The sequence below is a fragment of the Salvelinus fontinalis genome, chromosome 5 (genome assembly GCF_029448725.1).
Source record: "Salvelinus fontinalis isolate EN_2023a chromosome 5, ASM2944872v1, whole genome shotgun sequence".
NCBI lineage: Eukaryota > Metazoa > Chordata > Actinopteri > Salmoniformes > Salmonidae > Salvelinus > Salvelinus fontinalis.
The window spans coordinates 16,581,808-16,608,938 of record NC_074669.1 but is presented as its reverse complement, the minus strand read 5'-3'; the positions used below and the strand labels follow the sequence as shown (position 1 = coordinate 16,608,938).

Below are 27,131 nucleotides of genomic sequence, written 5' to 3'. Positions count from 1 at the left end.
TGGGGATCTTTTTCAGCGGCAGGGACTAGGAGACTAGTCAGGATCGAGGAAAGATTAATGGCGTAAAGTACAGAGAGATTCTTGATGAAAACCTGCTCCAGAGCATACAGGACCTCTGACTGGGGTCGATGGTTCACCTTCAAACAGGACAATGACCCTAAGCACACAGCCAAGACAACGCAGGAGTGGCTTCGGGACAAGTCTCTGAATGTCCTTGAGTGGCCCAGCCAGAGCCCGGAATTGAACCTGGTTGAACATCTCTCGAAAGACCTGAAAATAGCTGTGCAGCAACGCTCCCCATACAAACTGACAGAGCTTGAAAGGATCTGCAGAGAGGAATGAGAGACCCCCCCCAAATTTTTTATTTTTTTACCGTTATTTTACCAGGTAAGTTGACTGAGAACACGTTCTCATTTGCAGCAACAACCTGGGGAATAGTTACAGGGGAGAGGAGAGGGATGAATGAGCCAAGTGTAAACTGGGGATTATTAGGTGACCATGATGGTTTGAGGGCCAGATTGGGAATTTAGCCAGGACACCGGGGTTAACACCCCTACTCTTACGATAAGTGCCATGGGATCTTTAATGACCTCAGAGAGTCAGGACACCCGTTTAACGTCCCATCCGAAAGACGGCACCCTACACAGGGCAGTGTCACTGCCCTGGGGCATTAGGATATTTTTTAGACCAGAGGAAAGAGTGCCTCCTACTGGCCCTCCAACACCACTTCCAGCAGCATCTGGTCTCCCATCCAGGGACTGACCAGGACCAACCCTGCTTAGCTTCAGAAGCAAGCCAACAGTGGTATGCAGGGTGGTATGCTGCTGGCCAAATACAGGTGTGCCAAGCTGGTAGCGTCATACCCAAGAAGACTTTAGGCTGTAATCGCTGCCAAAGGTGCTTCAACAAAGTACTGAGTAAAGGGTCTGAATACCTATGTAAATGTGATATTTCATTTTCTTATTTTTAATGCATTTTTGCAAAATATTCTAAAAACCTGTTTTTGCTTTGTTGTTATGGGGTATTGTGTGTAGATTGATGAGGGGAAAAACGATTTTATCCATTTTAGAATAAGATTAGAATTAACAAAATGTGGAAATGTCAAGGGGTCTGAATACTTTCTGAATGCACTGTAAATAGCATTTGCCGTCCCCCAAATGTATGAGTGTGTAGTTTCTCACTCCCTCAGTGCAGCGTAGATTAGTATGGAAGCTGCACCTCTTCCCAATCCTCCCACCGGCCACCATATTGAACTGACTTGAGCCTTGGCCCTTGTGACAAAGGAGAGGGAGTTGAATACTAAGACACATGAGAGAATGGCTCTCTGTCTGTTCACTCTGTCTCAGGGAGACACTGAGCATTTAGACTACATTATTCATTTTCTGTAGATAAAGTGGTAACAGTGACTGCCTGTGGGATGAGGTCATATCATTCGTACAGTGACTGTCTTCATCTGCACCCTTTTCAAGGCATTCACTTGAAAAAAAGCCACAAAGTGGGTGTCCTCTCACACCTCCATCTGAAATATGACTTTCCCCTATTATAAACAGAATCTTATTTAGTCACAATCTGCATTTGGATAAATTGTATTCCACTTTAATACTTGAAAGACAATTTACTGGGATGAACAAGCTCTATTCCACCTTATTACCTTATCCCATAGGGCGGCGCACAATTGGCCCAGCGTCGTCCGGGTTAGGGGAGGGTTTGGCGGGGCTAGAAGGTCATTGTAAAATGAGAATTTGTTCTTAACTGACTTAACTGTCAAATTTTTAAATATGAACATTGAAATTTAAATCTGCTTTGAATTTAGAAAGGTGATTATATTGCCATCTAGTGCCTGCTTGTAGACCAGAGCCACTCAACAATCACACAATAACATACAGTCTCTACATTGCTCCTGTATATATATATATATATATGTCCCTAATTGCTAAACAATTTCTCAGCACAATCTATTTTGCAGTTAAATTAGATTTTAGAGTGCATCTGAATTTAAGTAAATTGAATTGTGATGCACAGTGTGCATTTCAGCAGCAGGTGGGGGTAGAGGGCCATTTTACTAAGTCCAGACCCACATAGGGAAAAGGGGGATACCTAGTCAGTTATCCAACTGAATGTATTCAACTGAAATGTGTCATTTAACCCAACCTCTCTAAATCAGAGAGGTGCGGGGGGCTGCCTTAATCGACATCCACTTCTTCGGCGCCTGGGAAACAGTGGGTTAACTGCCTTGCTCAGGGGCATAACGACAGATTTTTACCTTGTCAGCTCGGGGATTCAATCCAGCAACCTTCCGGGTACTGGCCCAACGCTCTAACCACTACAGGCCAGTAGTCCAGACACTGATATTTAATTGATATTGATTGATATTGATCTCTACTAAAAAATGTCATTATTTCTACGCAGTTTGCAGCAAAAAGACATTACTCCAATGGGTGAACTCGCTAAATAGTAGAAAGCAGGTCATTCAATCAACGTTCCTACCGGTCCTAGACTATCACGACATCCTCTATATCAGGGATGGTAGGTACACTGATCTTGTTTGTTGTTGCCTAGTGCTTCCAAAAGCCTGGGGCTGGCTCTGCCTGTGTGTGAAGGGTATGTGGGTACTCCGACCCGCTGAGCCACTGCAGCCCCTCATGATGCGTTCAGAATTTTTGTGGCCCCCACCCCATCAATGTTTCCCATCCCTGATCTATATGAATGCAGCTGCCACTTCATTAAAACTGTTAGAATCAGTTTACCATAGCGCACTTCGCTTTACTACGGGAGACAGGTTCAGTACACATCACTGCATTCTTTACCAGAAGTAGGCTGGCCCTCTTTGAAGTCACGCTCTCTTTTTTATTTATAAAGCTCTCTTACAAAAACTCCCACTGTATCTAACTTCTAACTTCGCTATAACCTTTAGGCATACGAGTTACCGTTCACGGTCTCAGGGATGGCTAACTCTGGAAATACCTTTGTTCTCCTCAGAGTTAGTTAAATCTGCTTTTAGTTTGTTTGCACACCATGTATGAAACAATCTACAGAGTTCATACAGCTGGATGCTCTGGTGCCTCTGTGGCAGTTCAAACTGATTGGGGCCCTCTTTGCTGATGAATGCAATTGTGTTTCTTGAATGTATTTGAAGTTTTTGTATATTTGCATTATATTGTATTTAGTAAATTATTTGTATACAGGGTTCCCTTGTGAAAGAGAGACTGGTCTCTATTTTAAAAGAGGGACTCTGTTAAAATAAAGGTAAAATAAATTAAATAAAAACTGTAATTGAAAGGATGACAAGAAATAGAAAGTGTGGGATTCAGTCTGACTCCAAAGCCTGCCGTGGTTTGACGGTACCTTTATGCTAGGCATTTATGAGCCGTTTGTAAGCAAATATCTGTGCAAAAGGATAATAGAGTACTGCATCTCATCTCCTCATACTGATTCATGATCCTATACTTTTATGGTCAGGAAGATCTGATCACAATCAGATCTTAATGCGTCTTTTAATCGTCTACACCTGTCTAAAAATGTGGGCACAGTCAGAATGCGGAGAAAATTAGGATTAACGATGCCTGTCAGGTATAAACAGGGTTTTTTGGGCAAAACGAGGTGAATGAAGTAGGTTTGAGGAATTAGGTTCAGGACATTGTGCCATTCTGTCTCAAATGGGAGCCAATGGGTTGTTCCTCAATGAAGAAGTTGTGGGGAAACATTCTGTGTCAATCCCCCAGATTCAGATTGTGAAACCAAATAAAGAGGTGCAGACAGAAAAAATCCAATGCCCGACACTTTTTGACAACCCCTCTGAAAAGTGTTGAAACGAGCCTTATCTTCTAATGTTCCTTTGCTCACAGCGAGGAACCTCCAGTGCAATGGCTGGTGGCTGGGGCCTTGGAGCCACTCCAGGGAACCTCCAGTGCAATGGCTGGTGGCTGGGGCCTTGGAGCCACTCCAGGGAACCTCCAGTGCAATGGCTGGTGGCTGGGGCCTTGGAGCCACTCCAGGGAATGCAGAGAGCTGCCGATTACCGCTTGTCACGAGGCTCTCTCTGTGTGTGTGTGTGTGTGTGTGTGTGTGTGTGTGTGTGTGTGTGTGTGTGTGTGTGTGTGTGTGTGTGTGTGTGCGTGTGCGTGTGCGTGTGCGCGTGCGTGTGTGTGTGTGTGTGTGGGAAGAGGAGAAGGGTATCTGGGCCAAGGTCTGATGGAGCAACACACAGCACTCTGCCAATGGCACTGGACACAGTGTGATGGAGTCCAGACCAGGGACAGAACATGAGGAAACAGGCTGCAGGAGAAATCAGTGGAGGGTTGTTGCACACTTAGCACCTGGCAAGGCCAGTACAAACACAAATGGTCCATTAAGGGAATGTTTCCTTTTTTACACCAAATTTACATTTTTATGTAAATGGGATGTTATGGAAGGTTCCAGAGACCTTTTTCATGATTTCACAATTTTGAGAAATGTACCCCAAACAGCAAATCACATCCTCATCCTCATTGTGTACTATGGGGCCCCTGAAAAAACATGAACAAAGGATCCAAAAACACCCAGATACACTTTTAGAACCGGATAAGCTATCAGTATAGTGATGCATGTCTTAAGATCGTAAGATGTTGAACACGTGAAATTGTGTCATTCCAAACTTTATCCGCAACGTTATAGGCCTATTCCATTCTGTTGCGACTCCAGCGATACCACTCAGTCTATTTTACATGTAACTGCCAAAATAAAGGTAACATTGTGTAAATGAGGGATACAAAGTGCTGCTAGCAGCTCTCACAGTCTCACATCAGAATAAGACATTCGTCCATTTTTCTCAAACGTCAAATTTCGAAGTTGTTCCAAATGTCAAATTTCGAATTGTTTAAGGTTAAGTTTAGGCATTAACTCCACATGTTTAAGTTTAGGCATTAACTCCGAATGGTTAAGGTAAGGGTTAAGGTTTGGGATAGGCTTAAAACAAAAATAAAAACCACAACTTTCTATCGCTGGATCCAACTTGCAACATTTAAAATCAGATGTTAACGCCCATCCACCATCCCAGTCCACAACACCCTTTCACGGGTGACCTGGCTGCTTAATACGGCGTTGGGCCACCATGAGCCACCAAAACAGCTTCAATGCACCTTGCCATAGATTCTACAAGTGTCTGAAACTTCCTGTGGAAGCACCCCATGCTTTCCACAGCGAAAATGCTTTACGTTCGGGTTTCCTTTATTTTGGCAGTTACATACAGCAGACTATGCGGAAAATGGAACAGTTGGATGGGGAAACGGCTTGAGTTGTGCAAAAGGGAATATAACATTGCGGATAAAGTTCGGAATGACACAATTTCATGTGTACAACATCTTAACATCTGCATCACTATACTGAGCGCTTTGTCGTTTCTAAAAGGACGTATTTGGGTGTTTTTGGAGCCTTTGTTAATGTTTTTCAGGGCTCCATATTACACAACGAGGACGAAGAAGTGATTTGTTGTTTGGGATAAATTTCTCAAAAACATGCGATATCACAAAAAAGATGTCTGGAACCTTCTATAACATGCCATTTATATCAAACATAGAGATTTGGTTGTAACAAAGGAAACTTCTTCTTTAATGTTGAACTTATTGCAGCAATTTATTGGAGGACTTCATGGCTTGGCTAGCTGTCAATATTATCATATTAAAATGTATCTAAATCAGTTAAACTGTGGGTAACTTAATACACCCCGGCATTATGTATTTGGCATTCCTCACAGTGTGTCACGGCCGTTTTCCCTTTATTTAAAATGATGCCAACAAAACAATAAACCATACAAAACGACCGTGAAGCTTAAGGGCTATAGTGCCACAAACAAAGACAACTACCCACAACGAAAGGAGGGAAAAAGGGCAACCTAAGTATGGTTCCCAATCAGAGACAACGATAGACAGCTGTCCCTGATTGAGAACCATACCCGGCCAAAACATAGAAACACAAAATCATAGAAGTAAAGGACATAGAATGCCCACCCAAATCACACCCTGACCAAACCAAAAAGAGACATAAAAAAGGCTCTCTAAGGTCAGGACGTGACACAGGGATACTGTATTGACTGGTTTTCATATTATTCACAGAAGCGTGGCTGAAGAATTTAGGCAACATAAAAACTGTTATTTTGAATTAAGTGTATTTTTTAAAAGATATTTTATACAAGCTGCTCTTTGACAAGTTCCTCCATCCCTGCCCTGGTATGCCCGTGTTGTTTGCACAGTAGGCTATAGTATGACCTTGTCAAAAATGCTATGGGCATTTTGGCCAGTAGGTTGCTGGTTCGTATCCCTGAGTCGACTAGGTGAAAAATCTGTCTATGTGCTCTTGAGCAAAGCACTTAACTTTCATTGCTCCTGTAAGTCGCACTGGAAAAGAGCTTCTGCTAAATGACTGAAATGTAAAATCAAGTCCTATGTCTTGGGCCAGTGGTGAGCTGTGGAGGCAGGGGGGCATGACACATGACATGTAGTAGAGTCACGTGACGTGTCCGTGTGTGATGACATTTCAGGGGTTGTCTGACCACAGGATGTGTGCCTTCTGCAGCACTGAATACGGGAGTAAGCGCAGCACCCTTCAATGCAGAATAAGACCCTATTTTATTATGATAAGAGGAATGCCCAGTAGTACAGGAACAACAATAGGAGCTGTAGGTGATGTTTATAACCCTGTAATACATGTACATACATATAAAAACATTTAGTAACTGTAGATATAAGAATATAAGTTATTAAAATAGCCATATTTCTGGTCTTCACGCTTCTGTGAACATTTGTCCTACTACATTGACCAACGCAGCAGCTAGTGAACATGAGTTGGATTATTGCCTTGCTCCCTAATGTCGTTCCTTTGTTAGGGGGCGTCCTGCTCAAGGGAAAGACGGGCTCTTTCTATTCGCTGAAAAGATAGGTGTGTCAGGGGGGGGTTGTGGTTCTTTCACATCAGCTGTCAATCATTACGTCAGTTCCGGCTGGTGGGCAGTGGCCCTATGTGGGCGATTTTGACAGCAGCAGAGTTGTTTAGCAGACAAACAAGGACGTGTTGAAGGGGCCAATTCTTTCCGTCCTTGTTCCACCCGAACTCGCACTGACAGCTTCTCAACGCACGGAGGTTTCTGACGGGATGTCGGCTTCGGATCGGGCGGTCCATTGTAAGGTAGATCGATTTGATAGGTTTATTATCACACATTGATGTGACTCTCAATGCATTGCTTGCTTCATGCCTGATATCGCAGAATTTCTAGACTGTATAGTTTTGACATTGAATTGAAGTGTTAAGATTGAAATTTGCTGGTGTTCATCGACTGATATTTTTAAGGAATTTATCCCATTCATGATAGTTTCAGCAAAAAAACAGAAAAATCAATGAATGTTTGTTGCAACAAGATATCTGGGGCCATTGTTATTGTACAGTCGAGTACGCCTGCGCATCCGACGTATGTATATGATACATGATTTTTGGGATGTAGGCCAATGGCTATTGATAGCTCCAGGGGTCCGTACTGCAGGGGTCCGCGAATATATATATATATATAAATCAAAAAAATTAAGTGGTTTTGATTATTTGATTATTTCAATGTTTTAATGAATATCGCTAGCAACAACAGAATAAATCCGTGTTGAATGACATACCTACAATTGAGGAGAATGTTTTCTTTCTAATGATGGCAACTTTATTTCTCAACTCCTAATATTGAACAAATTGAACTAATTGAAGCCAATTACACTCGCTGGAGTATCTGACATCTGCTTTGAAAAAGTACTCGCTACCAGTACGGCAAGGGCTTTCTTGACTTGGACATACATGTTTTCCAGCACACGGCTAACCTTTGTTTAACCAGCTAAATAGCTGTTCTTAGCGAAAATGTATTTGAAGTTACCTTTCTAGCTAATAGGCTATGTTAGAGTTTACACTTTCAATTATAATGTGGGGAGGTAAAAATAATAATAAAAAACGACCAAATCTATTTATTTTATAATGTGAATTACTTCTCCTTGACATTCTCATTCACTTGACCATAAGACAAGTCATGCATTTAAAAATATATATTGTTGCTAATGTATGATGGGTCCCTGGGTCGCCAGTTTGCCTGAGAGGGGGTCCCTGGGCAAGAAAAGGTTAAAGGGTTAGGCTACTTCTATAAATAATGTATTGGAAAATTGCCATGAGAGTTTTGTAACATGTGAGCTTTGTAACATTCTTATACATAATTAGGCTGCAAGTTGCATATGCATGACATTGTTGAGTTTACTACAATGTAATTGTTTTTATTTTTCCCAGCTTAGGCTACCTTTTGGACAATGCACACTTATTGAAACAAAGTAACAAATTATTTCCCTAGTGGAGCCTATCCTTATCCTGATAATTGGAGTTTGAGGTTTGTGTTTATTTTTATGATAAACACAACTTGTAGAAAATGTTTAGGATTTTTCTCTTTCAGAATAACTCAGTAGTAATACTTTTTATCATAATGAGTATAATATTATGTTGAGTATGACTAGCCTACACTTTGACTTTGTCTTTAAATGGCAAATAGGGGTGAGAGGTGGTGTTGAGGACAGAATCAGTAATGATGCTAAAACGTGTGTCTGGGAGGTCAGGTTTTGGGAGAAAGCTTGGAGGCCTGTTGATAGTGAATGTGTATTACTGCAAGGGAAGATGACGCATGTGTTGAGAATTGGCTCAGTGCTCAGGGTGATCATCCTTTTGTTCTGGCCTGCAGGTTTGCCTCTCTTCTAATCATGAGGATATTTCCAGGTTTGCTCTGTTTCTAGAATAAATGTGCTTCATTCACACTATCTATAAACGATATACTATTATACTTATCTATACTTTTCTATGTGTGTATACAGATGGGATAAAATGGTCCCACATGTGTGTCTAAATGGTCAGGTCTTTATAATGGGCTTCATAATACGTTTATAAAGGGTTTGTGAAGGATATATAAGTACAATATAAAGTTATTTCTAGACTGCTGATGGTTAGTTCATACCTACATTAAGTACGTAACTTGGTGCCGAAATGACTTGCTTTTTTAACAGATCAAAGTTATGCACATTACACAACATATATATTAATCAAACTTAATTGTAACCTAGTCTGTGTATAATGCTTGCCGTGCAATGATCTCTTATGAAGGGAATCAACAACCTACCAATAGAGCCTTTCAGTGCCAAATTGCACACTTCCTCTGTGAGTCTGAAACTTGAACCAAATCCTGCCGTTCCTGTCCCTGCCCCAGTCCTCCAAGCTACAGGAATGCTGCCCGTGTTTTTACACATCCAAGCTGCCTGGGATTTTTATCCACTTGTTACCTTCTTTTAGTCATCTAAAAAAAATCTGAATTTGGTACTCATACAAGTTGCGGTCAAATATATTGGCACCCTTGCACTTTACAACGGAGTGCAATGGAGCAGAATGTTCTGTATTCTCTTTTAAAAACTGGTTGAATGGCTATATATATATATATATATATATATACTGTGTATATTTTATGTAGTACTTTTACCCCCTTTCGTGATATCCAAGTGGTAGTTACAGTCTTGTCCCATTGCTGCAACTCCAGTACGGACTTGGGAGAGGCGAAGATCGAGAGCCATGCGTTCTCCGAAACACAAGTCTGCCAAGCAGCACGCTTAACCCAGAAGCCAGCCACAACAATGTGTCGGAGGAAACACCGTCCAGCTGGTGACCGAGGTCAGCTTGCAGGCGCCCGGCCCGCCACAAGGAGTCGCTAGAGCACGTTGGGACAAGGACATCCCGGCCGGTCAAACCCTCCCCTAACCCGGATGACGCTGGGCCAATTGTGCGCCGCCTCATGGGTCTCCCGGTCATGGCCGGCTGTGAGACAGCCTGGGGCCGCTGCGCCAATCGGGAGGCCCTTGAATGGCTATTATGACCCTGTAGGCACCTGCAACTTACCACAGGTGAGGTAAATTAGACATACACGAGAATCACCTGCCTCCAAATAAATTAATTCTCATTTTGAATAATTTAGTCCAGGCCATTTTTTGCTTTGAAGTGAAAAATCTAAATTATAGTTATTTTTTTTCTTATTCCTTAACAGTTATAAATCAAAAAAAAAATACATTTTTTATTTTAACTTATTTTTTAAGAAATAGTGAATCGTGCAAGGGTGCCAATATATTTGACCACAACTGTTGATCACAGTATTCTCTGTGAGGTTTGGTAAGGATAGCCAGGACAGACACTGACTGCACTGTGTAGTGGTAGTTGAGGGTTACATTAGTCTCTCTGGTTGCTGCCCTGGGGCCCTTCTTCATACTGCCAGGGCCATGTGGACGTGGAGTTTGCCTTTAGTTCTAACGTCACCCTTCCATCAGTGAAACTTTCCACCTAGACCAGCTTCATGCCGCTGAAAAGTTTCTACTTGTTTTAAGGTCCAGCAATAATCTGCCATGGTTGAGGCCTCCCGGGTAGCGCAGTGGTCTAAGGCACTGCATCGCAGAGCTAGCTGTGCCACCAGAGATTCTGGGTTAGAGCCCAGGCTCTGTTGTGACCGGGAGGCCCATGGGGCGGTGCACAATTGGACGTACTAGCGACTCCTGTGGCGGGCTGGGTGCAGTGCATGCTACCAGGTCGCTAGGTATACGGTGTTTCCTCTGACACATTGGTGCGGCTGGCTTCCGGGTTGGATGTGTGGTGTGTTTCGGACCTTTGCCTCTCTTGAGTCCGTACGGGAGTTGCAGCGATGAGACAAGACAGTAGGGGAGAAAAGGGGGGTAAAAAAAAAAGATCTGCCACCAAAATCATAAAAAGAATGGAGTTTTTTCATGCATTTCATACAGCTTCCAGCACTTCCAGCTTCCTACTTACTTCTTATGTGATTATACAGTTGTAAGCTAAGGTCCCTGAGGATCGCGTTTTCAGTTGCAATAGGCAACTGAAGTCTGGCAGTGTGGTGCCAGGACAACAACCTCTCTCTAAAATGTGAGCAAGACAAAGGAGATGATCGTGGACTACAGGAAAAGGACCTCATTAACATCAACAGGGCTGTAGTGGGTCAAGAGTTTCATTTAACTAGGCAAGCCAGTTAACAACAAATTCTTATTCACAATGATGACTTAGGGGTTAACTGCCTTGTTCAGGGGCAGAACAACAGATCTTTACCTTGTCAGCTCAGGGATTTGATCTAGCAACCTTTCGGTTCCTGGCCCAACGCTCTAACCACTAGGCTACCTGCCACCTTGGTGTCCACATCACCAACAAACTATCATGGTTCAAACACACCAAGACAGTCTCCCCCTCAGGAGACTGAAAAGATTTGGCAGTGGTCCCCAGATCCTCAAAAAATTCTACAGCTGCACTATCAAGAGCATCCTGACCGGTTGCATCACCGCTTGCTATGGCAATTTCTCGGCATCCGACCGAAGGCGCTACAGAGAGTAGAGCGTACGGCCCATTACATCACCTGGGGCCAGGCTTCCTGCCATCCAGGACCTATTTACTATGCGTGTCAGAGGAAGGCCCCAAAAATTGTTAAAGATTCCAGTCACCCAAGTCATAGACTGTTCTCTCTGCAACCGCACGGCAAGCGGTACTGAAGCACCAAGTTTAGGTCCAAAATGCTCGACTAACCTGTACCCCCGCACATTGACTTGGTACCGGTACCCCCTGTATATAGCCTCGTTATTGTTATGTAATTTTATTGTGTTACTTTTTATTACATTTTTTACTATAGTTTATTTAGTAATAATTTTTTAAACTCTATTTCTTGAACTGCATTGTTGGTTAAGGGCTTGTAAGTAAGCATTTCACGGTAAGGTCTACACCTGATGTATTCGGAGCATGTGACAAATATATATATATTTTTTTGTCAATTAATCTGATATTTATGTATGAGCTATTCCTCAACAGCCCTTCAATGTGCACCTGCAAAACTGTTCTCTTCCCTGCGCCAATGATAGAGTTTAAGCTGCCTGTTGAGTTGGTTACTGCATGCACTGAAAGAACCCAATGGATCTTTTTTACTTTTCTAAAAGGTATAATTTATCATCAGAGCTTTTCATGCAACTTCACATCACACTCCACAGAGATATAGTTTAGAAACACTGCAGATGAATAGTTCCTACATAATGTCTTTGACCCACAATCTCAGGACTCAGTCCCTTCCTCACCATGTGTTGTACATGTTTAGTCTATTCCTAAAGATCTATGGGAGACTTCTCCTGCTCTGTCCTTAGGCACTCTGTTTCTATGTGGCTTTGCTGCACTGTGAGAGACTTGTCTCTACTCTAGGAACCTGAGACCTGTAATCAGCTTGTGCTTGGCTGCTTTAGACAGCTGCATAGAGACACAAAGACAGAGGAAGAAAGAGACAGACAAAAAGAAAGAGAGACAGAGGGGAGGGATTTCTCTTTTCTCCTCAAACAGGACTTTCTGGTTTCCTCTTAACTGCGTTCTTTCTTACATTTATCACCGGTCTTTCTCTGTGAGTCCATAAAGAACATGTTGTCAGTAGGTTTGCAACAAGAATCCTCTTTTGGAAGCCTGGTATGCATGTTCATTAGGTGACTTTGTTGAGACAGTTGAGAGTCATTTCTGAAGAGAAATGACACCATACACCAGTAAGAGGCTTCTGCAATACAAAGGATCTGTTCATGGAGGTATTGGCATGCGTATGAGCGTGTGTATGTGTTGAGGCGTGCGTGTGTGTGTACGTGCATGCGTTCATGCACATGTGTGCACTTGTTTGTACATGTGTGTATGTGTATCTATGTACTTCCCTGTCTGTGCATGAGTGATCTCTCTCTCTAGTAACCATTGGATTAGCTCCAGAGCAGTAGTGCGCGGTAAGGTCTGATGCCCGGTAAGGTCTGATGCCGGGTAAGGTCTGATGCCCGGTAAGGTCTGATGCCCGGTAAGGTCTGATGCCGGGTAAGGTCTGATGCCGGGTAAGGTCTGATGCCCGGTAAGGTCTGATGCCCGGTAAGGTCTGATGCCCGGTAAGGTCTGATGCCGGGTAAGGTCTGATGCCGGGTAAGGTCTGATGCCCGGTAAGGTCTGATGCCGGGTAAGGTCTGATGCCGGGTAAGGTCTGATGTCCGGTAAGGTCTGATGCCGGGTAAGGTCTGATGCCCGGTAAGGTCTGATGCCGGGTAAGGTCTGATGCCCGGTAAGGTCTGATGCCCGGTAAGGTCTGATGCCCGGTAAGGTCTGATGTCCGGTAAGATCTGATGCCGGGTAAGGTCTGATGCCGGGTAAGGTCTGATGCCGGTTAATGTCTGATGTCCGGTAAGATCTGATGCCGGGTAAGGTCTGATGCCGGGTAAGGTCTGATGCCCGGTAAGGTCTGATGCCGGTTAATGTCTGATGTCGGTTAATGTCTGATGTCCGGTAAGATCTGATGCCGGGTAAGGTCTGATGCCCGGTAAGGTCTGATGCCCGGTAAGGTCTGATGCCGGTTAATGTCTGATGTCCGGTAAGATCTGATGCCGGGTAAGGTCTGATGCCCGGTAAGGTCTGATGCCGGGTAAGGTCTGATGCCGGGTAAGGTCTGATGCCCGGTAAGGTCTGATGCCGGGAAAGCTCTTTCTATACCCTTCTCTCACTGGCACACACACACACTCATAAAGTGGATTTTTGCTACGGTGTTTATCGGTATGACAGGATCACAAAGATAACCATCAAACAACCACAACCAATCATCAAACAGCAGAAGATAGGCAACGCAAACATTAGACACACATTCACAGGCCCTAATAGCTTGTGCCCTGCACGAACAGGGGACTTACAGCACTACAGACAGCAGCCCAAATGCCAGCAAGTAGGCCTACATGTAGACAGCACTATACATACTCAATGCCTAGTAGTCAGCGCTACTGATTGAGATATATACTAACACAATAGACATGTAATGTAATAATGGTAGACGGCGCAACTGATTGAGATATACACTACCGTTCAAAAGTTTTAGAACACCTATTCATTCAAGGGTTTTTCTTTATTTTTACTATTTTCTACATTGTAGAATAATAGTGAAGACATCAAAACTATGAAATAACACATATGGAATCATGTAGTAACCAGAAAAGTGTTAAACAAATCAAAATATACTTCATATTTGAGATTCTTCAAATAGCCACCCTTTGCCTTGATGACAGCTTTGTGTTGAAAGTGCGTTGGCCGATGGACAGAAACAAAATGGTGCAGTATGAGGCCATGTGGCGGAGAGTGATGTACTGTAGGCACTGGAGAAGGGGGTGTGAGCAGGTGGGTCTAGGTGGGATGTTGTGGATGTTTGTGTGTGGATTGTTTGTGTTGTAAAAAAAATAAAAAGGTTAATAAAATGTAGATGTTTATTTTTTTTAACAAATGCATTCATTGAAAATTCCCTTACAGACCTTGAGCAAAAAAAGGATGGTGGCGGTCATTAAATGGGTTGCTAACTGTTCATTATTTTCTGCAAAGACATATGTAATAGTTCCACATAGTTGCCCCTGGGTCTGTTTGATGAGCTGGCACTCTCATCGTTGCCACGAAATGCCAACTCCTGTTTACCTACGTAGGTAGCATGATGTAGCATTAATTAGCTAGGTCTTTCAAAATCTCGCGGTTCTCTTTTACCTTTGCATTGTGCTGACGTTCAATCTCTGTTATTCATTCAATGCCAGATCTATTTTAAGAGCTATATGGCTTTGGATGTGAGACACAGATTTTTCATGCTTGTTGAGTGCTGTAGGCAAGTTGTCCAAGTCACAGTAACCAGATGTTGTCCACACGCTGTCACTGGTGGAGAACAGCAGGCAGGGGAAGATGTAGAGTCGGCTGCTAGCAGCTCTGCCACAGAGACAGTTTTTTTGTTGATACCAGTGAGATTGAAATGATCATGTTATTTCTGGCCCTTCCTTTGATGTAGGTCCCTAAACTCAGGTGTTGGTCTTCCTTATCACCCCCTGTTTCGCTACAAAATCCAACTTTGGAAACTGTTTCAGATGCAATATTTCAGCCATCCTGATCAGCTTATTTTAGCTAGCAGTAAAATGAACGTAACTGTCAAAAGGCTGCAGATAACGTGTGACGTCCTCAGGCAGGAGCGAGTATGTATTATTCGAGTGCAATGAAAATGAAGGGGACATATTGACACATGAAAGGCAGCGAAGCTGGCAGTATAGGGTAGAAACACACATGCGCAAGTCATGTCAGTGCTTTGAGTTTGGAGTTTGAAGGGCGGGAAAAAGGCACACGTTGAGGCAGACTTTCCCCTAGCATCCTTGCGCATTTTGTACCAGATCACCACAAGTGTTCATTCATTTTTACAGGGTAGGCACTGCCTACCCTCCCTACCCTGACCGCACATCACTACTCCAGGACTTCCCACTGGACACAGACGTCTATTCAGCGACTATTCCACATTGGTTAAAACGTAATTTCATAGAAATTATATGGAAACAACATTTATTCAACCAGTGTGTGCCCAAAGAGTTATGAGAGATACCATGTGTTTTCCCCCTCGGAAAGTCCTCTCAAACCACAGGCTGACCTTCATCTTCACCACCAGGTTCCCTTAGGTATGCATCCCAAATGGTACCATATTCTCTTAATGGTGCACTACCCTATGGGCCCTGCTCAACAGTAGTGCACTGCAAAGGGAATAGGGTGCCATTTTTGACGAAGCCTAGATCTTCCATGGTAAAATCCCTCAGTCCCATCTATAGGATTGGGTCACAGACAGACTTACTGTAAGCTGCTCTGGACAGGAGCTTGTCTGAGCTAAGGATGGGGAGGAGCCATCATCATCATCATGGCCCATTGATGTCAGCTGACTGACTGTCAGGGTACTTTGAACCCCAAGGGGCTTAAATCTATGGTTGCCGGATTGAACTGGTTTTCCTATGATGCTTGTGATGGGCTCACTTGAGTGGCTCTTTCTCTCTATCTCTGTGCTCCGTAGTGTTGGACTCGGGATATACTGTATCTGGCAGGTTGGAGCGGAGTGTATGTGGCCGAAGGGGTGGGAGGTGGGGTTTAGGTATCCATGTGGCTGGTGAGTCGGAGGTGGAGGTGGGAGTGGGGTTGGGCTCGGCCACGTCTCGCTACGTGAGGCCTGTCTACAGAAATCAGTCATCTAGTTTCAGCCTCTTCTGCTCTAGTAATGTCTGATTCCATTACTGGGTAAAGCCCTGACCAGGCTTCGTAGATGTTCCGCCGTAGACGTTCTACTGTAGAGCCCCACTGTAAAGCCCCACTGACCAGCTCAGAGTGCCACTGCAGCCTGATCAGTTGATTGGATGAGCCTAGGTGTAAGTGGAAATTATTTATCAACACTATGTTGTGGAGAAGGGCTGTTCCTACTGAATTCGGAAGTATTCAGAACCCTTGACTTTTTCCACATTTTGTTACGTTTCAGCCCTTTTCTAAAATGTATTAAATACTTTTTTCCCCTCAGCAATCTACTAAAAAACAGAAATACCTTATTTACATAATCAATCAATCAATAAAATGTATTTATGAAGCCTTTTTTACATCAGCCGATGTCACAATGTGCTGTACAGAAACCCAGCCCCTTTGCTATGAGACTCGAAATTGAGCTCAGGTGCATCCTGTTTCCATTGATCTGAGATGTTTCTACAACTTGATTGCAGTCCATCTGTGATAAATTCAATTAATTGGACATGACTTGGAAAGGCACACATCTGTCTACATAAGCTCCCCCAGTTGACAGTGCATGTCAGAGCAAAAACCAAGCCATGAGGTCAAAGGAATTGTCCATAGAGCTCAGAGACAGGATTGTATCGAGGCACAGATCTGGGGAAGGGTACCAAAAAATATCTGCAGCATTGAAATTCCCCAAGAACACAGTGACCTCCATCATTCTAAAAAAATGGAAGATGTTTGGATCCACCAAGACTTCCTAGAGCTGGCTGCCCAGCCAATCTGATTAATCAGAGGAGAAGGGTCTTGATCAGGGAGGTGACCAACAACCCGATGGTCACTCTGACAGAGCTCCAGAGTTCCTCTGTGGAGATGGGAGAACCTTCCAGAAGGACAACCATCTCTGCAGCACTCCACCAATCAGGCTTTTATGGTAGAGTGGTCAGATGGAAGCCACTCCTCAGTAAAAGGCACATGACAACCCGCTTGGAGGTTTCCAAAAGGCACCTAAGACTCTCAGACCATGAGAAACAAGATTCTCTGGTCTGATGAAACCAAGATTGAACTCGTTGGCCTAAATGCTAAGCATCACGTCTGGAGGAAACCTGGCACCTTCCCGAAGGAGAGAGTCTTCATTGTTGTTGCAGCATCATGCTGTGGGGATGTTTTTCAGCAGCAGGGACTGGGAGACTAGTCAGGATCGAGGCAAAGATGAAGCAACGTACATAGAGATTCTTGATGAAAACCTGCTCCAGATGGCTCATGACCTCAGACTGGGGCAAAGGTTCACCTCCCAATAGGACAACGACCCTAAGCACACAGCCAAGACATTGTAGGAGTGGCTTCGGGACAAGTTTCTGAATGTCCTTGAGTGGCCCAGCCAGAGCCCGGACTTGAACCTGATCAAACATCTCTGGAGACCTGAAAATAGCTGTGCAGCCACACTCCCCATCCAACCTGACAGAGCTGGAGAGGATCTGCAGAGAAGAATGGGAGAACCTCCCCAAATACAGGTGTGCCAAGCTTGTAGCGTCATACCCAAGAAGACTCAATGCTGGAATCGCTGCCAAAGGTGCTTCAACAAAGTACTTAATAAGTCTGAATACTTATGTAAATGTGATATTTCATTTTTTCATTTTTTTTATAAATTAGCAAACATTTCTAAAAACCAGTTTTTTCTTTGTCATTATGGGGTATTGTGTGTCGATTGATGAGGGGGAAAAAACAATTGAATCCATTTTAGAATAAGGCTGTATCAAAATGTAGAAAAAGTCAAGGGGTCTGAATACTTCCGATGCACTGTATATTCCATGGAGCTTAATTAAAACTGTTTATAAGGGTGATACTTAAGAGACATGGTTGGCCAGGAGTGCTAGTGTTTTTCAGTGGTTCTGTTTCAATAGAAAGAGGAGTGGGAAGCCCTAGTTTGAGAAATTGACGCCTCACAAGTCCTCAACTGTCAGCTTCATTAAATAGTACCCGCAAAACACCAGTCTCAACGTCAACAGTGAAGAGGCAACTCCGAGATGCTGGCCTTCTAGGCAGAGTTGCAAAGAAAAAGCCATATCTCAGACTGGCCAATAAAAATAAAAGATTAAGATGGACAAAAGAACACAGACACTGGACAGAGGAACTCTGCCTTGAAGGCGAGCATCCCGGAGTCGCCTCTTTACTGTTGACTTTGAGACTGGTGTTTTGCGGGTACTATTTAAAGAAGCTGCCAGTGGAGGACTTGTGAGGCATTTGTTTATCAAACTAGACACTCTAATGTACCTGTCCTCTTGCTCAGTTGTGCACCGGGGCTTCCCACTCCTATTTCTATTCTGGTTAGAACCAGTTTGTGCTGTTCTGTGAAGGGAGTATTACACAGCATTGTACGAGATCTTCAGTTGCTTGGCAATTTGTCGCATAGAATAGCCTTCATTTCTCAGAACAAGAATAGACTAACGAGTTTCAGAAGAAAGGTCTTTGTTTGTAGCCATTTTGAGCCTGTAATCAAACCCACAACTGCTGATGCTCCAGATACTCAACTAGTCTAAAGGCCAGTTTTATTGCTTCTTTAATCAGAACAACAGTTTTCAGCTGTGCTAACATAATTGCAAAAGGGTTTTCTAATGATCAATTAGCCCTTTAAAATGATAAACTTGGATTAGCTAACACAACGTTCCATTGGAACACAGGAGTGATGGTTGCTGATAATGGGCCTCTGTATGCCTATGGAGATATTCCATGAAAAATCTGCCCTTTCCAGCTACAATTGTCATTTCCAACATTAACAATGTCTACACTGTATTTCTGATCAATTTGATGTTATTTCTACGTGACCCCAAAAAATGAATGTGAAAAAATGTGCTTTTCTTTCAAAAACAAGGACATTTCTACGTGACCCCAAACTTTTGAACGGTAGTGTATATAAAGGGAAACGGTTACAGTTCAAATAATCTTAGCACCTACTTGGCACATAAATGCTGTTAAGAATAAATAGAATGAATTAGGTGACAAAATTGTAGTTTATGTGTGTTTGAGAGGCACACACACTGTTACGATGTTGAAGTGTGAAATTCGGCTGGCCCAGGAACAGTTTGTCAACTCCAACCGTTACGGTTAGTGAACCAGTGAGTAGGGGCAACCTAAACTATCACAACTCCCCAGGCTGCAACATTAGCTGTAACAGTGTGTAGCAAACTGGGCCTATGGATGGAAGCTGTCTCATTCCACGAAGAGTGTCTTTTGGGTAGTGCAATTTTGTCGAACACTACTGTACCGCTCCGCTTTCCGCTGCATGCCTAACTCCCAACCCAACAAACATGTTGGCTGACTTGGCAGCCACCCCGGGGGAGTACAGGATTCCAATGTCATGCTGGAAAATGTAACAGGACCCACACAGCTGATCTAGCAGGGAGAAGCGCTCTCAACGTCCATCTCCCAATGTGTGTCCTTGTGGTAGTATTTACTTCAGAAACAGACAGAATTCACGCAGCGATCAAGATGGGACCTTGTTCTGTCCTCAGCCCCCTGTTTGTTTTTTCATGCACATGCTGTTCCTGCTGTAATACGGAGGGTAGAAAAGCTCATTGTTGCGTGTCTGCTATTGTTTTACCCCTGTCGGCTGTGCTTTAAGGCATTGAACAAGCAAGAAAAAATGAGGTGAGCTTTAAATGTGTGACCAGTGACCATCATTCACATGCTCCACAGTATGAAGATGGCCTTCACCGAATGCTGCCCTTCATGCAAGGACAGCAAACTATGTTCCCTCCTCACTTTCCTTCGCTTTGCACAACTTACCCCATCAATATCAGTCAAATGCTAAGTTTTACCGTAAAGCTTTCTTATCAGTGTTACATATGCTATTCCATCCTCATCAGTCAGACGGATGATGAAGTTTGACTAGCAGCTGCTAGCCAGGAGTCCTGCCAACCCAATCCACATGGGCACAGACTGATGATCCTGGTACATAGATATGGGGACATTGTCTGCCCTGACCCTCCTGTGCCACTGTTTCCAGGCCTGAGCTGCTTGGCACAGTGGGGACAGCATCTGGTTAGGGGAAGGGAGGGACACATTCCTGCACGTCTCTCAGCTGGGCAGGGGAGGAGGTATGTGCACTTGTCTTGTCCGCCTCTCTCTTCCAGCTGTGTATCTGGGAGAGTGGATACAATCCGTAAAGACAGAGGAAGTAGTAAACAGTGAACATTGTAAACAGATCATATAAACCTACTTTACAGTAAGTGACTCATGTGGATGTGGGCAATAGTATATTATGGTGTTGATATTTGGCCTGTGGCTATTGTACTGCTCTTATAGTGAATAGTGACTGCCTGTGCTGCACATATACAATTCCTTCCTCTTCAGCTAGTCCTCCAGATGTCCAGTGGATAAAACAGCTTGGATAGATTGGTTTTCCCACTCTGAAATGTACAGTACATTTTGGACAGAGTGTTTTTTTAACGCTGCTTTGTGTCGGATCCTGCTGACTGATTTGGAAGTAAGCTCGGCATGGCAGCAGCCAAGAATTTGGAACAGAGCTGAGGTGTACTGTGGCTTAAGTTGTTGTTAAGTGCTTCTTGGAGCAACAGAGAGAGAGAGAGAAAGAAAGGGGTAAATACAGGGGGAGAGAGTGAAAGAAAGGGGTAAATACAGGGGGAGAGAGAGTGAAAGAAAGGTGTAAATACAGGGGGAGAGAGAGTGAAAGAAAGGTGTAAATACAGGGGGAGAGAGAGTTAAAGAAGGGGGTAAATACAGGGGGAGAGAGAGTGAAAGAAAGGTGTAAATACAGGGGGAGAGAGAGTGAAAGAAAGGTGTAAATACAGGGGGAGAGAAAGTGAAAGAAAGGTGTAAATACAGGGGGAGAGAGAGTTAAAGAAAGGGGTAAATACAGGGGGAGAGAGAGTGAAAGAAAGGGGTAAATACAGGGGGAGAGAGAGTGAAAGAAAGGGGTAAATACAGGGGGAGAGAGAGTTCAAGAAAGGTGTAAATACAGGGGGAGAGAGAGTTAAAGAAGGGGGTAAATACAGGGGGAGAGAGAGTGAAAGAAAGGTGTAAATACAGGGGGAGAGAGAGTGAAAGAAAGGTGTAAATACAGGGGGAGAGATAGTGAAAGAAAGGTGTAAATACAGGGGGAGAGAGAGTTAAAGAAAGGGGTAAATACAGGGGGAGAGAGAGTTAAATAAAGGTGTAAATACAGGGGGAGAGAGAGTTAAAGAAAGGTGTAAATACAGGGGGAGAGAGAGTGAAAGAAAGGCTGCCACCGGTTCAACTCTAAACATGTCTGGCATAGCGGGACAGTTAAGAGGTGTCTCTTGATGTCCCCTGTGTGTGTGTGTGTGTGTGTGTGTGTGTGTGTGTGTGTGTGTGTGTGTGTGTGTGTGTGTGTGTGTGTGTGTGTGTGTGTGTGTGTGTGTGTGTGTGTGTGTGTGTGTGTGTGTGTGTGTGTGTGTGTGTGTGTGTGTGTGTGTGTGTGTGCGTGTGTGTGTGTGTTGTTACCCCATGTACCCTCAGTGTCACTAACCACACCACATCTGCACCGACGTGGACGCATCATAAGTAGGACCTGTTTGCCCATGACTTCCCTCTCCCTCTGTCTCACCTCTTGTAGTGTGAGTGTTGTTATCATTCTGACACTGGACCTGCTGGCAACTCAAGTCCAGTGGAGGAGTTTATGTAACGTTCGATGTAATGTTTTCTTTCCCAGTGCTTCTATGCACCAGCAGCTCACTGCACATGACAATTGGTTGTAAGGAGAGGCAATGGCACGTCTTGACTAACTATAATGGTCTGACCCAAATCCTGGCCCCTCATCAAATGAAGCAAGCAAAGTAAATATCTTAAGCAAATTACAGGTCTAATTTTATTCTGTTTGGAAATGAAAATTGTTGGGAAAGAAATTACTTCAGCACATTACGTTGCTTCCTCCTTATGACTCCATCAGATTAAATGACCGTTTAAATGCAGTGAAGTGTATTAGGGTCACAGATAGTGGTGTCCCAGTAACCTAGCTGCTACTGTCTACTACTGCCTCCCTTTGACACACACCCCATTTAGCAGAGCACTGAGTTTATGTTCATGTTCAATAAACTGTCCTGTCCTTGACATGGGTTAGATAAACAACCCATTAGTGGTATGTTTGAACCTTTAGATATCACACCACATGGATGACCCCATCATAAACTTACTCAACTCCAGCAAAAAGAAAATCCCCCAGCCAGGGCAGTGTCCATCACCTTACCCAGTACCCTGCCCTTTGACCGGTCTCCTTAGAGATGACAGAGCGCTAAGGAGCCGGCGTATCACTGGGCTCAGATAAGGACCACTCTGCTGTTTGTTCATTGGGCACGGTTCGACTCCAAGACCTTTAAAGAAAACACTGCAAACCCATTGGTTGCGTCCGAAATGGCACCCTATTCCCTACAAAGTGTACTATTTTTAAGCAGAGCCCTATGTGGACCCTGGTCAAAAGTAGTGCACTATATAGGAAATAGGGCTGGCCAAAGCTCTGCTTTTCTATCAGCCAGCCCTATCTCCCCATATATCCCTCAGTGTAGTGGGTTGGTGAAGCCAAATGTATTGCATTTGAGACATATTTTGTATTCAATGAGAATTAGACCAGCATGATTTGATAAGTGATTGTCGACCATTGAATTCTTGTTTTTCTGGGCCAGCAATATGTTACTGTGTGTTCAGTTGAGTTTTACCTGCAGCAAACACGCCTATACACACCTCTGTCTTGATCTGATGCCAGCGTTGTTATCATGTTCTTGACTATCAGACTGCTGTTCTATTTCCTCCTTAGGGGAACCTAAACCAGGGGCTGTCTTAGTCCTACATCAGTATTGGCTCAGACTGGTTAATGCCTGTTTTTAGTCCTACATCAGTATTGGCTCAGACTGGTTAATGCCTGTTTTTCAGTACATGGATCCATTCTGGTCACCTGTCTTAAAGTGTAGCTCAGTAGCTGGGTACCTATGTGTAGCTGTGGGTCGCTGTGGGTCGCTGTGGGTGTCTATAGATAGTGTGTATAACATCCTGTTCCAGGGTTCAATATCCTAGCAGCAATTCCCTCTGAGACAACCGGCAATAATACAGCTGAACCACAAAAGCTCAGCTTTCTCTACTATGGTTCGAAGGCAACAATGACTTCACACAGCTCAGGCTAGAAGACCTCTGCTACATACACCCCCATCCCATGGGAGAAAGAGACTGTCTGCAGTCTGCATTCCTGTGTCATGTTTAGAACATGTCCCTATAACAGCTCTCCCCCAGCATGTGGTCTGCTTTACAGGCTCTCAGGACAGGGCTTTCGGAGGGCTCTGCAGCGGAGAGAGTGAGAGGACTCACGCAGGGGTCGGGCATTCTGCCTGCTCACTGATGATACTAGAGCAGGGGTATCAGGCCAACCAGACTGCATGTGGGCTTACACTTCCTCTGTTCTCTGTTCATTATCATGTTGCTAATACACCTTCCTGAGACTCATTTATACATCATATTGGAGAGCAAATGGAACCAGAAAACTGATAATAGATTTCAGTGGTTTTAGATTGTTGTCGCCTTTTGAACATGATCTATGTGCCGGAATTGTCATGACATTGTCATGGGGATCTCAGTGGCTGACGGGAGAAGTCCTTTTGTCAGTCCCCGGGGATAGAGCTGAGCCCTCCCCTCCCCCTCACATTCCTAACCCTAATATACAGTATTGTTTAACTATCCTTGTGGGGACACACAATTTACCATTCAAAATCCTATTTTCCCTAAACCCAAACCATAAACCTAACTCTAACCCTAATCTTTACTAATGACATACCACTCGCCTTGAGTAAAGCCAGTGTGTCTATGTGTGCAGATGACTCAACACTATACACGTCAGCTACTACAGTGGGTGAAATCACTGCAACACTTAACAAAGAGCTGCAGTTAGTTTCAGAATGGGTGGCAAGGAATAAGTTAGTCCTAAATATTTCAAAAACTTAAAATCATTGTATTTGGGACAAATCATTCACTAAACCCTAAACCTCAACTAAATCTTGTAATACATAATGTGGAAATTGAGCAAGTTGAGGTGACTAAACTGCTTGCAGTAACCCTGGATTGTAAACTGTCATGGTCAAAACATATTGATACAACAGTAGCTAAGATGGGGAGAAGTCTGTCCATAATAAAGCGCTGCTCTACCTTCTTAACAACACTATCAACAAGGCAGGTCCTAAAGGCTCTAGTTCTGTCGCACATGGACTACTGTTCAGTCATGTGGTCAGGTGCCACAAAGAGGGACCCCTGAAAATTACAATTATCTCAGAACAGTGGAGCACGGCTGGCCGTTCAATGTACACAGAGAGCTAACATTAATAACATGCATGTCAATCTCTCCTGGTTCAAAGTGGAGGAGAGATTGACTTCATCACTACTTGTTTTTGTAAGAAGTGTTGACAAACTACTAGCACACAGCTCAGACACCCATGCATACCCCACAAGACATGCCATGACCAAATGTCTCTTCACAATCCCCAAGTCCAGAACAGACTATGGGAGGCACACAGTACTACCTAGAGCCATTACTACATAGAACTCTATTCCTGTCACGCCCTGACCGTAGATTGCTTTGTATGTTTCTATTTTTAGTTTGGTCAGGGTGTGATGTGGGTGGGTATTCTATGTCTGGGTATTCTATGTTGTAGGTCTAGGTTTTCTGTTTCTGTGTGTTTGGCCTGGTGTGGTTCCCAATCAGAGGCAGCTGTCTATCGTTGTCTCTGATTGGGAGCCATATTTAGGTAGCATGTTTGTGGGTTTCCTGTTTAGTGTTTGTTTCACCTTTCAGGACTGTTCGTTTGTTGTTTTTGTTTTGTCTAGTGTTGCGTATTTTTATTAAAGAATATGAACACTTACCACACTGCACCTTGGTCCTCTTCTTCTCCTCCAGACGACAAGCGTTACAATTCCACATCAGGTAACTGATGCAGGCAGTATAATCAGATTAAAAAAACAGATAAAAAACACCTTATGGAACAGCAGGGACTGTAAAGAGACACACACAGGCACAGACACACAGGCACAGACACACATACACATGATAAGACACGCACTCTACACACATGTACATATGGATGTTGTATTGTAAATATGTAATAGTGGAGTAGTGGCCTGAGGGAACACACTAAATGTATTGGGTAAAGTGTTATGAAATGTAATGTCATGTAATCTTTTTAATTGTATATAACTGCCTTAATGTTGATGGCCCCAGGAAGAGTAAGCTAATGGGGATCCTTAATAAATACAAATACAAACTCTAACCTTAACCCCAAAACCTAACCCTAATTCCTAACCCTAATTCTAACCCTAACACTAATTCTACCTTAACCCTAAACCCCCTAGAAATAGCACTTGACCTTGTGAAGACTAACATAATGACATCAGTTGGTCAAATATTTGTTTGTTTACTATTCTTGTGTGGACTTCTGTTCCACACAAGTATAGTTAAACATGTCCACACAAACACACAGGCACACACACATGCATGCACGCAGATGACCTTGCCTGTCCTCGGTGCAGTGTGTGCAGTGCCTTCCTCAGCAGGCTTGGTTGAGCAAGCACAAGAGGGGCTTGGGCTCTGTTACTGTTGGAACCACCTCCCTCCTCTCCCTCTCTCTCTCCCTCCTCTCCCTCTCTCTCCCTCCTCTCCCTGTCTCTCTCCCTCCTCTCCCTCTCTCTCTCCCTCCTCTCCCTCTCTCTCCCTCCTCTCCCTCTCTCTCCCTCTCTCTCTCCCTCTCTCTCCCTCCTCTCCCTGTCTCTCTCCCTCCTCTCCCTCTCTCTCACTCCTCTCCCTCTCTCTCCCTCTCTCTCTCCCTCCTCTCCCTCTCTCTCTCCCTCCTCTCCCTCTCTCTCCATCCTCTCCCTCTCTCTCTCTCTCTCCCTCTCTCTCCCTCCTCTCCCTGTCTCTCTCCCTCCTCTCCCTCTCTCTCTCACTCCTCTCCCTCTCTCCCTCCTATCCCTCTCTCTCTCCCTCCTCTCCCTCTCTCTCTCACTCCTCTCCCTCTCTCTCTCCCTCCTCTCCCTGTCTCTCTCTGTCTCCCTATGTTATTTTTTTTCTGTTACTGTCACTCTCTCTATTTGCCTCTCATGGCCTGCCTTAATCTGACTCCAGCGCTCTGATTCAGTCCATCTGACCCACCCACCCTCTCATCTGTCTGCCTAGGTTAAAGTAGTACATGGCTGATATGGGGAGCCTGTAAAGATGTACAGTAGGATATTGATTTGAGCCAGTTGCTACAGCAGCAAAATAATCCTGCAGCAACAAGAAATGTGAATTATTATGCGGATTATAATTAATGGAAAAAATGTTTAGGGGTTGATACCTTTTTCGTTAGGGCAAATCAAGTCTGACATTTTAAAGTGGAAATTACAAACTTTAGAACCTGTTTTAAACCTCGGATACATAACAAGTTTGCATTTCCTGCAGTGCAGGAAAATTCTCAGCATCAAAAGAGTGATCAAATTAAGATCCTACATCTGTATAGAGTGACTAATCATGTGTTTGTTTACCCCTTTTTCTCTGTTGATGACATGCTGTGAATGCCAAACCAACCCTTTCGCCCCTAGCAACTCGCTCGGAGGGCCCTCCATTGTTCCGTGTTGCTAACAAAACTCTGAGGGTGACTTCAAGAGTGGTGAGGGGATCAAATAAAACCATCAACTTCGGAACACACTTGTGACTTGAATGATGCAATTCTTGTTCCGCAATTAAATAATAAAACAAGCATGAAATTCAAATGAGGAAATTTCACCTGGCGTTCGACAAGAAATACAGTGCATTCGGAAAGTATTCAGACCACTTGACTTTTTCAACATTTGTTATGTTACAGCCTTATTTTAAAATGAATGAAATGTTGTTTTACCCTCATTAATCTACACACAATACCCCATAATGACAAGCAAAAATAGTTTTTTAGAAATTTGTGAAATTTGATAAAAATTACTAAATTTAACTATTACATTTACATAAGTTTTCAGACCCTTTACTCGGTACT

At 43.8% G+C, this 27,131-nt stretch overlaps 1 protein-coding gene across 2 annotated transcripts in view; it reads left to right on the top strand.

Annotated features, from left to right (window-relative positions):
* The first annotated feature begins 6,978 nt into the window (after window positions 1-6,978).
* LOC129855214 (peroxisome proliferator-activated receptor alpha-like) overlaps window positions 6,979-27,131 on the top strand; it is a 53,411-nt gene continuing 33,258 nt past the window's right edge. Inside the window, exon 1 of one of the 2 annotated variants that reach the window (XM_055922629.1) lies at window positions 6,979-7,153. The gene's annotated coding sequence lies outside the window, so the exon portion shown is untranslated. Of the gene's footprint in view, window positions 7,159-27,131 lie in introns of both variants that reach the window. The other variant, XM_055922628.1, reaches the window with a different exon arrangement.